Source organism: Montipora foliosa, unplaced genomic scaffold (assembly GCF_036669935.1).
Source record: "Montipora foliosa isolate CH-2021 unplaced genomic scaffold, ASM3666993v2 scaffold_477, whole genome shotgun sequence".
Taxonomy (NCBI): Eukaryota; Metazoa; Cnidaria; class Anthozoa; order Scleractinia; family Acroporidae; genus Montipora; species Montipora foliosa.
Window position 1 is genome coordinate 335770 of NW_027179786.1, and position 11731 is coordinate 347500.

Below are 11731 nucleotides of genomic sequence, written 5' to 3' on the forward strand. Positions count from 1 at the left end.
TTTAAATCAGGATTGAGTTTGTTGTTTCTCTATTCTGCTCCGAGAGGCTTTTCCCCGGGTACTCCGGTTTTCCCCTCTCCTCAAAAACCACATTTGCAGGCGTAGCTCAATTGACTAGTGCGCGGCTTTCGGAGCAAGGGGTTCCCAGTTCGATCCTCGGTGACCTCAACTTCTATTTCCACTTTCCTCTGATCCGTGTAGCTATGGCTTTAAATATCCGTGAATCGGAGCACTGACAGAGGGAGGGGGGTGACAGGCAGACCGTCGGCTTCCATTGATACCAGTTTCATAACTGAAGGAACTACCGACGTTAAGTAAATTGACCTGACTTGTGCGGTATGGAGTTAAATGTTAAGAAAATGCAAAATTGTGCAGTAGTGTAGCAGCTTTCGTAACCTGCTATTGTTTGGTATTGTTAGCAGCTTCTCTTGTTTTTAAGTTTAAGTCATTGTTTCAATTGTTTAGCCTTTTTTTTTTTGGCTAGGGTAGCGAACCAATCACGTTATACGTTACGAGAGCTGCTACATGACTGAAATTATGAAAATGACTCGGAAGAAACAACGATTCACCTCAACTTTCTTCTTGAACAACACAGAGTTGGAGGAAGTCGACGAATTCAGGGATCTAGGTGTTATCACTGAGAATCACTTAAGGTGGAACTCCCATGTGAACTGTGTTGTTGTCAAGGCAAACAGGATGCTGGGATTGTTTAAAAGAACTTGTAAAGAACTAAATGATTTGAAGACCCTAAGGACACTCTACTGTTCTTTAGTAAGGACTAACCTTGAATACTGCTCTGTGGAATGGTCCCCGTATTCACGTAAGAACATTGACAAGCTTGAGGGAGTCCAGAGACGAGCCGAAGAAGATAGCTTGGTTTGCCGAGGGCTTCATGACGCATGCTTAATTACCTCTGTTTCCTAGAGGAGTCCTCAGTACCTGAGTGAATCCGGACACCATTCGGGTAAGTGTGGACGGGCAAATTCGATTTGAATACGCTACGTGTGGATGGAAATATTTTTGAATCTGGAAGGGAAAAAGTTGCAGATTCAAAAATATCCGCATACGTGTGGTCGGGGCCTAAGTAGCACAATACTGATAGCAGTGTTTTGAGTTCATTCGCTCATCCTTTCTCCAACTTTAAGATTGTCGGAGGTTCCAGTTAATATAGGACGAGGAAAGAAAGAAGAAATATAAACACCAACAACTTGTTAAACTTGTTAACTGAAACACGGGAAAAATGCATGCATCGATAGCATAGGCTAGCTTATCATCCAGCCGAAAGGGAACAGATCGAAGTAAAACTAGATTAGCCCAAACGGTGGAGAGGTGAAGGTGAGCTTACCCTGCCCCAAAAGGTGTTAGATCATGTTTATTGTAGGTAGTTGACCAGACGAATTTCTATGAGTATCTTTGGTCAACTGTCGGTCGAATATCAGTCATGTGTGGGATATAGGTCAAGTGTATTCATTAAGCAGATGAATCCTATGGCGATGACGGCATCAGTTGTTGCTATCATGCTTAGGAGGGTTGGGGGGGGGGGGGGGGGGGAGGGAGAATTTTCTGTGAGGCACGATTACTCTTTGAAGCGAACCCATGAGCACTGGGAACTAGGGACATGGCTTAGGAGAAAATATATCATCGCCGGTCGTCTAATAATGAGCTTTTAATCGGGATCAATCGTAGAAAACTCAGCCCATCCAGTGCCAAGGATGAAACTATTGCTTCCCCCAACGGTTGTCCCGCAGTCGACCAGGTTTTTTCTACCGACATTAATACTTTGTCATGCTAATGCAAGTAAATAAATTACAGAAAATACAAAAAGTGCATGACTGGAGCATAATTGGGGAAAACTAAATTCCCATACAAAGAATATTCTCCAATAAAATTTAAATGCGGCCCAAAACTAGCCTAGCTAATTAAATTGCATACTAAAATTGACACAAATGATGTAAAATATATGACTTAAATCTGCTTAATGAAGGTCCATGCATGATGTTCGATGGAATGATATCAGTCTGATATGTAGCGATTAAAAAATGAAAATTTAAAGTAATTTGTACGTGTCTTCGTAGGTCTTATCTTAAAATTATGGTTCCTACGTGTTTTCGCTAACACATTAAAATAAAATAAAAAAACATATGAGGATCTATGTGACAGTGTCCGAAAATAATCTTGCACATATGCACTAAGCAAATAAACTTCCTACGTAACTCAAGTCGAGGCCATTTCAGGACCCCAAGTCTCTCCTGATGTTCTTTTTCTGATCCGCAAAGGACTCGAGTGGCTCGCCTCTGTATCGACTCTATACTTTCGATATGCTTCACTAAATACGGATTCCAGAACTGACAACCATATTGCAAAATTGTGTTACACACTCATCAAAACCTTATGATAAACAGAAAATGAGGGTAGGTTAGGTTTTGAGCTGAGGCCACGGTTTGCTCAAGTTTTCTGTGCATTCCCTCTTAAATTTAAAGTGAAGAAATTTCTTATGGGCAAATCATGATTTCACTGTACTGAATTATTCTTTTTTCAATTATATTTTTATGTTTTATTTGTTTATATATTTTTTAATATTATTATTATTACTCGGAATACCTGAAAGGTATCCGAGTTATATTCTGGGAAGAATTTAGTTTTCTGTGCAGCAAATGGACAATAGAATTAGGAGGCGGTGATTTCATTGGCTAAAAGCAATGTACTACACCCCTCCGAGCAATACATTTGACCTCCCTCTGTGACCAAACAACCGCAACAATAAAAAATAAACACAAACGCGAAGGAGTAGATTTCAGATAGCGAGAGACTTGAAACAACCTCACGTCTAACAGAATTAGATGAAAATCGGAATTTATAAGGTGCAGTGGAGCAACTAAATGATGGGTTCTACATTGGGGCTTCAGCGTGACTCGTTTAATGTCGTTTGCTGATTCAAAGCCCATGTTCCACGATATAGCAAATGACGCAATGCAATATGCAGCTAAACGGGAATATGCTGGATTCAACCGTCTAGAAATGTTATGAATAAGATATTTACTATAATCCTGCCTGTTGACAACATGCCAGTACAGAACTTCCAGCAGCGGTATGTTAAAATTATGGCCGAGATTTCTTAGTCTCTTTCTGCCTCAGCTGTTCTTTGTACGAACATCATCCGCCAATGTCTATTTTTTTCTTTTTATTGTTAGTTTCTTGATCTTCATGTTAGTTACCTAGAGCTGGATGTCACCGGCCGCGTTATTCGCAACACTCTTAATTTGGAACCTACGCAGATGAATACCCAGGGGTACCCAACGAGAATATAGTTCAAAACCACTTAAACATAGCATTGTTTAACGTATTTTAGTATTTAAACTGTAGATATAGGCATATTTTTATACCCTAAAAATTTTTCATCTGTTCGGATTTCCTAGCTGAAAGTCCAGTGGTCCGAAATTTTTAGGGATCAAAACTTACTTTTTCGAAAAATTTAGCCAGAAAAAAGGCTCCCGAAAATTCTAGGAGACCTTTTTGAGGTAAAAATCCGTTAAAAATGGGCAATTATACAAATTTTCGAAAGTCCTGGGACAGGCAGGCAAGCAATAAATTTTACAATAAATGTTACGAAAATTCTAGATCTCAAATCGTCTTCCGAACAGATATTTTCCGAAAATTGACGTTGGGTGCCTCTGAATACCGTTTTTCACTTACCCATGTTAATTATAATTGAAACCAGTTTATCTGATGTCACGCTACATACTAGATCCCGGAAAGATAGACATAACGCCCACGTAATTTCCATTCAAACAACCAGTTCCAAGACATACTACCCCTATAGCTATGTCACCTGTTGAATTTATTTGCAATTGTAAACATTAAGCGATTTTCACCGGTACATTATTTGCGTTGTTATGAATGAGCAACTGGCTGCAGAAACATTTACTTGTTTTGTTTCGTACTTGGCAAATTAAAACATAGGCGCTCGAGAGGCGCATGTGACTACTCCAGAGATGTGCAAGGGGAAAAGAAGTAGAATATTCTGTCATGTGAATAGGGGTGGCTGAATTGTGGGAATTGATTCACCACAGCTTCCATATCGATAGTTTTTCGACCATTGAAAAAATTACGTTCATTTTCACTGTCACGCAACAAAAAAATAACTTCGAAACGTTCGATGAAAAAGGCCAATAACTTGGAATGTTGCGGGAAACAAATTTAGACACCACCTCCAATTCTCAGATCTGTGCGGTACATCGTTTCTGAGCTCTTTGTCGAAGCGTTGAAATCACACAACTTTTACTTGTGTAGGTGGATCAAAGTGGACTTTCCTTTGCCTTGAAAGCGCTTACTTTTGGCTCATGAGATAAAATGTATGAACACATCTCGTAATGTACTAGTACTTGAAAGGCTCAAACTGCTTAGATTCCTGCCTAACGGCCATACATTCTCTTCTAGAAAACCCTCGTTAATGCGGTCACCCGTTAATACGGCCAACGGCCACAATTTTAAATCCCAAACAGTAGAGTCCTCTATAATTTCATCCCGTTAACTCGGCCACTCGCGCCAAACGCCTGTGACATGTTAATTTCATTGACTTTACCGCTGTAATCGAACAGCCGATTTACGTTACAAAGTACTGTCAGCAACACTCCTCACTGTTTTCATTACAAACATGATCTTGACACTACTGCAAAATCCAGTAAGGCAAATCGCGAAGGGATTAAGTCTTTGTGCTTTCATCAAAAACACGAGTGATACTCAAGTCTTTCGGTTCAGTAGGTAATTACGGCGGCTTCCGTTTTTTAGAGGCATAGTAAGCTGGGCCTGTTCTTGTTTTGATTTTAGGCTCAGAACGTACAGTACACTTAACAATTTTAAGCGTTTTACATACTGTGCGAAGTTTCAAGTATTTTATACAATTACTGTACGTACATTCCTGTTGTTTATTAAAGAGAAAAGTTTTTCTGGAAGTGCAAATGCGATATTTGTCATTAGGCCCTTTAGTCATGAATTTTACCGAACCCCCGGTAATACGGCCACCCCGTTAATACGGCCAATTTTTTTCGCCCGTTCATGACCGTATTAACGGGGTTCCACTGTAGCTTGGTATCATGGTGTCGCCATGATAAGTACGTAACGTGACAATTAGGAAATTCGAAATACTGTATTTTCGAAACGAAAGACGTCATGGAACTGGAAACTTGGAAAATATTTATTTTTCGGGTATCTTAAACCTCCTATAGATGACAATTCAGAAGACCTTGCTAATTTGATGATCTCACTGTGAAACCATCTATAGTTTGACAATTACGTGCTACTGCAAAGCTTTGTTTATCTCGAAAACGGCAGCTTCATTAAACGCTTAAACGGGCTCAACTGGTCGGTTAGAAACAAAATACGAAAGCTACGTTAAAAGTAACTGTTGTAAGAATTAAAACCTCACCTCAGAACCGTATTCTTCACAGATCATCATCTGCGAACACGGGGCACTCGAACATTTCGTTCGTCCTCGCGAACTATCGGCAATTCATCGTACTGTTTGCAGAGTCCGAACTTTGGTATTCGTATGCGGATTGGCTCCGAAGTGTATTCTTTTGTTACATACTCATTTTCGGAAAAACTAACACGATATGGCAATAGTGACTACGCGCCATGCGCAGTAGTCACAAAAACTACCTCGTCCAAAATGTATCACCCTACAATCATAGACAAAAGTAGTTGGGAAGGTTATGTAAATGAACCACACCAGAGCTGTATTTCAACCTGCTTCTGTTAAAGCTCAAAAGAAATAGTTTCACTTTCTCTTACGTAGCCGCCCTCCCCCCTATTCAATGTTGGAAGGTAAGTCAACAATTTTCCACTGAAACCATTCAGTTTTGCACAACATTGAAGGAGAACGTAGAACATAAACACGGAGAACGTAGAACAACGAAGCCAATGTCCAGCCATCTTAACTAAACAAGCTTGGTCAGTAAAGCATTTATTATATGGGGTAAAACACCAAAAATGATATTTGATTTTTTGGGACCAAACGAGAAATTGCAAGCGGCCAAATTAGCTCCATCTTGCCCGCTCGGGTAGCCAATCTCAAGGGATTGGCTTCATCTTGCCCGCTCACGGATCTAGTCATATAATAAATCTTCATAACAATAAAACAACTCAACTCCCAGAAAAGATGTTCTCATGACTTTCATGTCTTCACGATCTGTAATTTTATTGCTCCAAATAAACTGTAAATAAATATAAAGATATGCACCTGGTCACTGCACAGAGATTTGTGTGAGTTACTTAATAAGTCACTCACGGCTGTCTAAATTAAATACCAACACTAATTGATAATTCTCTCAACTCCTCAATGAATTTGTATTTGGACCTTGGCCTTTAATTAAATACCATTCCACAAATTTTTGTTTTGTTTTGTTTTTGGTACAACGTAACCTAGACCTCTTATTTGACCTTGCGTGGCGTCCCCATTTTTGTGATGAAGAAAGCACATTTAATTAATAATAACAACAATAAGAAACAAGTTGATCGTTACTGACACAAACAGTCGTCACTTTTCAAGTATTGGAAATGGCAGGAAATCGAAGGAATTCTTAGTTAGCCGGAACTTTCGAGTAATGATTTTATTTATGGCGATATTTCTCTCCGGTCTTCGTAAATAATGAAAGCTGTGCATTTTGTGATCTCACCAGTTTGCTAAAACATCGAAATCCGGAAAAAAGACAACTACAAAAACGTTGGCATTATTCGGCCTCCAATGTGGTTTTTTTATTAATTCACCAATGAAATATATGAAAGTAAAGTAAAGGTAAAGTAACGTAGGTGTTTATTAAAATCAACTTGCAGCCCAAAGGCTGAATTACGCAATTGTTTATATACTAAAATTTATAAAAATTACTATAATAATAAAAGTATAATATAGATGCTAATTATTGTAAAACAGATCTAGTAAACAATAAGCATTATAGACCGGTTTTCAATTGAGCGTCGAAAGTAATTAGGTTTTGCATTACTTCACTCAGTGACTGGTTCAAAGTTTTGGCGACACTTGTTCAACCAATCAGAAGTGAAACCAAAACCAATCGTGGCTCTCGCGTGCACATTTTCCCGCGCTTTGTGTCGGCTAAGTGTAATTACTTTGAGTTTTGATTGGTTTACAGAATTTTCTCCGTCCTTTTTGATTGGCCAAAGTAATTACTTTGGTTTTGGTTTTACGACACTCATTTGAAAACCGCTCTAATAAAACGTTAATTACATTTTACAACTATGATATATAATATAATGGCGGAAGTAAGCTGTCCAGCCTATGATCTTTATCGGAAGCGATGCTATGGAAAAGGTTATCACATAATGTATCAATGTGATACACCATCGATGTAACCCCAAAAATCTCTCATGCCTTATTGTAGGTCGTGCCGGGCATAATGATTGAGATCTCCTTTTTCTCAACTCGAACGAGCTCGTTGATGAGATACCGTGGCAAGTCGTTATAAAATACCTGAACATAATCAATTACGGACCTTACGCACGTATTGTAGAAAAGAATTAGATCTGTTGGCTGTAATTTCGCGAGTTTGAGCTGTCCTAGGAAATATAATCACTTACCAGCTTTCTTTACTGCTTCTTCAATGTTAGGTTGGCACTTATAGTAAGCCCCAATAACTTGGCGGTACTTACTTCTTTTACTTCTTTTCTATCGATAACAACTGCATCCAGTTTAACTGGGTTCCGGGCAAACGAAATTCGGAGCTCCTTACATTTATCAGGATCTTTAGATCCAGAAATGGTTTCTTTTTCGGCACGGGTGAGACATCGGCATTTTCCAAACAGATGGGAGGCGCAGTTGGTTATAGGAAGCATTTAGAATCTCCGTAATCTGAAAGGCCAAGATATTGGCGTAGTCCTTGAGTAGCCAGTTCGGGATCATGTCCGGTGTGGCAGCTTTAGTGCGGTTGACTTTCAGTAGCGTTCTTTTAACGCGTTTTTCAGAAACACATGGCATTTTTGGAATATCCTCTGTAGGGAGACTTTCAAGCGGAGCTAGCACACACGCATTTCAATATTAATGAATGCATTCAAATATTAATTCTGGTGAGGATATCTTGCCGAAATACGGCCCACTTATCCTCGCAGCTCCCAAGCGAAGCGAACAACAATGGCCAATCAATACTGTTTCGATATCTCTCCATCGCTGCTTTACAACTTGGCCGTTGATCGCGCCTAGTAACTACTCTCTTGGTACCGGTGTTGGGTTATCCTTCTCAGAGGTCGGAGAAGCTACCACAGTGCTGTGGTCTGAGAGACCAAACGGTGGGAAGCCCAGTGGTGAAGTGTGAAATTCATGCACGTTCGTTAGCACAAGGTCTAATATGGGCGGCCGTCACCGCCAAAAATACGAAGTATGTCAAAGGAATAACGCAATGTCAATTGGTTCATTGGCACAGTGCAGAAGAGACTAAATGAGTTAGAAATGATGCAGCCTAAATACAAGTACTCATGTTGCCTTTTGTCAAATGGTTCACTCAAAAAGTAAACGAACTAGGAAGATATTAAACAGAGTTAACTGAATAGAGGGTAATGTGAAGTGCTAGAATTCTATCCCATATGAAACCATGTGAGCGTTAGCCCTACTGATGGAAATGGGCCCACACAAGGACAGAGAAAAACTCTGACCAGGGTTCATATGGGATAGAATTCTAGCACTTCACATTACCCTCTATTCAGTTAACTCTGTTTAAAATATAAGTGCTACACGGCCAACGTTTGTATAAACGTAACCTTTCCTTAGGAAGATATTAAATTGTCTAGTCATTTCTGTTAAAACGGAAGAGACTAACTAAAACCGTTCTATGGAAATAAAGATCGGTTCACCTTCCAAACACGAGCTGGTATAGTGTGTCACCAAACGGTCCGGTGTGATGTTAATAAATGGCTTATCTTAACTTGACGTGGTTCAGTCCATCGATGTTCAGTGTAATATGAATCGCTTTAACGAAAGGTCAATTGATTTACTGTAATTACAAATGCTTTATCGAAACAACAAATGACTCATATGGTATGTATATAAATCCACCTAACATGAAGTGGTTTATGCAAAGGACAAATGGTTTACCTTGATGTGAAATGAATTAAAGAAAAAAAAAACACAAGTGGTTCAAAGTAGCGGCAAATGATTCAATGTAATCTGAAACGGTTTAACAAACGGACGATTGATTTAGCGTAATCACAAATGGCCCAGCAAAACAACAAATGGTCTGAAAAGAACTGAAATGCTACAGTCCACTAAGAAACGAATCGACCTAATATGAAATGGTTTTCCCTAATGCGAAATGAAGTAGAGAAAAGACAAATGGTTTGGGGCGACCACAAACGATTTAACCCTTTGCGTGACATAAAACACTTCGCCGAACCGCCAAAAATACCAATGTGAAATGGAACAGCCAAATGTCAAATGGAACAGCCAAATCTAAAATGGAACAGTCCAAACGCAAGTGGGTCACGGTATCGGCAAATGATTCAATGTAATCTGAGACGGTTTAACAAATTGACGTTTGATTTAGCGTAATCATAAGCGGCGCAGCGAAACAACAAATGGTCTGAAAGGAACTCAAATGCTACAGTCCACTAAAGAAACGGATCGAACTAAATATGAAATGGTTTATGCAAAGAGAAAATGGTTTTTCCTGATGCGAAATGAAGTAGAGAAAAAACAAATGGTTTGGGGCGACCACAAACGATTTAACCCTTTGCGTGACATACAACACTTCGCCGAACCGCCAAAAATACCAATGTGAAATGGAACAGCCAAATGTCGAATGGAACAGCCAAGTCTGAAATGGCACAGTCCATGTGGGGTCTGACGTCAAGAGCGGACATCAACTACTTAAAATTTGGCGCGAAAGCAGCTTGTTTACAACCGGGATTTCACCTGCCCTTTGTACATTTCGGTAAGTTTGCTTCTGCTGATTTTCTGTTAAAATTATTTACTGCCTTCATTACAGAGTTTCGTCGTCATGCCAAAGGAAGCATTGGTAAATTAATATTAACAGGAGCTCATGAGCTCCAGATATCAACTGTAATTTGGATTGAAATGTTTACACACGCCATTGCAAATGCATCATCGTCTTAGCCGTATCTCTTCTGAAGAGCTAGGAACAGTGGCCTGTTCCTTGTCTGCCAAACAAACAAATGTCCTGCTAAAGGTCGTCTCTGTTGAAAAGGAAAGTATTTTATAATTCACACAGGGAATTGATCATAATGAGAGTGCCTACCGAGCACCGCTTGTTAATTACTAATAGCGATGGTAAAAAAAGAAATTCTAAGTGAAGGGCGAAAGGAACATAAGAAATATTTTGGTAGGAGCTCGAGTTCGTTGCCGCACACAGCGGTTGGCTCAAAGATGACTCCGCCAGCCAACACAAAAGAAAAATAACGATTTAAAAAAGACATCAAAGTAAACAAGTTAATTGAACTTGTTATCCTTTAATTTGTCGTCCCAAAAAGGCCTTCCATTCCTGAACAAAATTTGGAATATATATTTAACAATTATTCTACGAGGGCGCGCTGGATATGAAATGATATATATAACCAACGAGGCACGTAGCGCCGAGTTTGTTATGATCATTTCATATCCAGCAAGCCCGAGTAGAATAATTGTTTTATTAAAAACCCCAACATCACAAATCTTTTATGATGAATTTATTTGGCCATTTTTTCTCGGCTCGGAGCCGCAAAACTGTGTATTTGCTGCTGTGTTCATTGACCATATTTGGTAGTGCATGTATATGAGCTGATAACATGTGTCCGGCGAGCCAATGAAAATGCTGGAAATGTGATATCCGTAGTTCAGTTTTTAATAAAATGACTTATTCCTGAACGTGAATAACACATAATTCTTTATTATACATTTAAGTTAGTTTTCGAAGTCATCAGCGGTGGAAGTAATAATGGGAGCAGTAGCTCGTACACAGGTTTCTTGTTATTGTTTGTGCGTTTATTTTTCTTTGTTTTGTTTTCTTTGATGTCTTTTTTAAATCGTTATTTTTCTTTTGTGTTGGCTGGCGGAGTCATCTTTGAACCAACCGCTGTGTGCGGCAACGAACGCGAGCTCCTACCAAAATATTTCTTATGTTCCTTTCGCCCTTCACTTAGAATTTCTTTTTTTACCATCGCTATTAGTAATTAACAAGCGGTGCTCGGTAGGCACTCTCATTATGATCAATTCCCTGTGTGAATTATAAAATACTTTCCTTTTCAACAGAGACGACCTTTAGCAGGACATTTGTTTGTTTGGCAGATAAGGAACAGGCCACTGTTCCTAGCTCTTCATAAAAGATACGGCTAAGACGATGATGCATTTGCAATGGCGTGTGTAAACATTTCAATCCAAACTACAGTTGATATCTGGAGCTCATGAGCTCCTGTTAATATTAATTTACCAATGCTTCCTTTGGCATGACGACGAAACTCTGTAATGAAGGCAGTAAATAATTTTAACAGAAAATCAGCAGAAGCAAACTTACCGAAATGTACAAAGGGCAGGTGAAATCCCGGTTGTAAACAAGCTGCTTTCGCGCCAAATTTTAAGTAGTTGATGTCCGCTCTTGACGTCAGACCCCACATGGACTGTGCCATTTCAGACTTGGCTGTTCCATTCGACATTTGGCTGTTCCATTTCACATTGGTATTTTTGGCGGTTCGGCGAAGTGTTGTATGTCACGCAAAGGGTTAAATCGTTTGTGGTCGC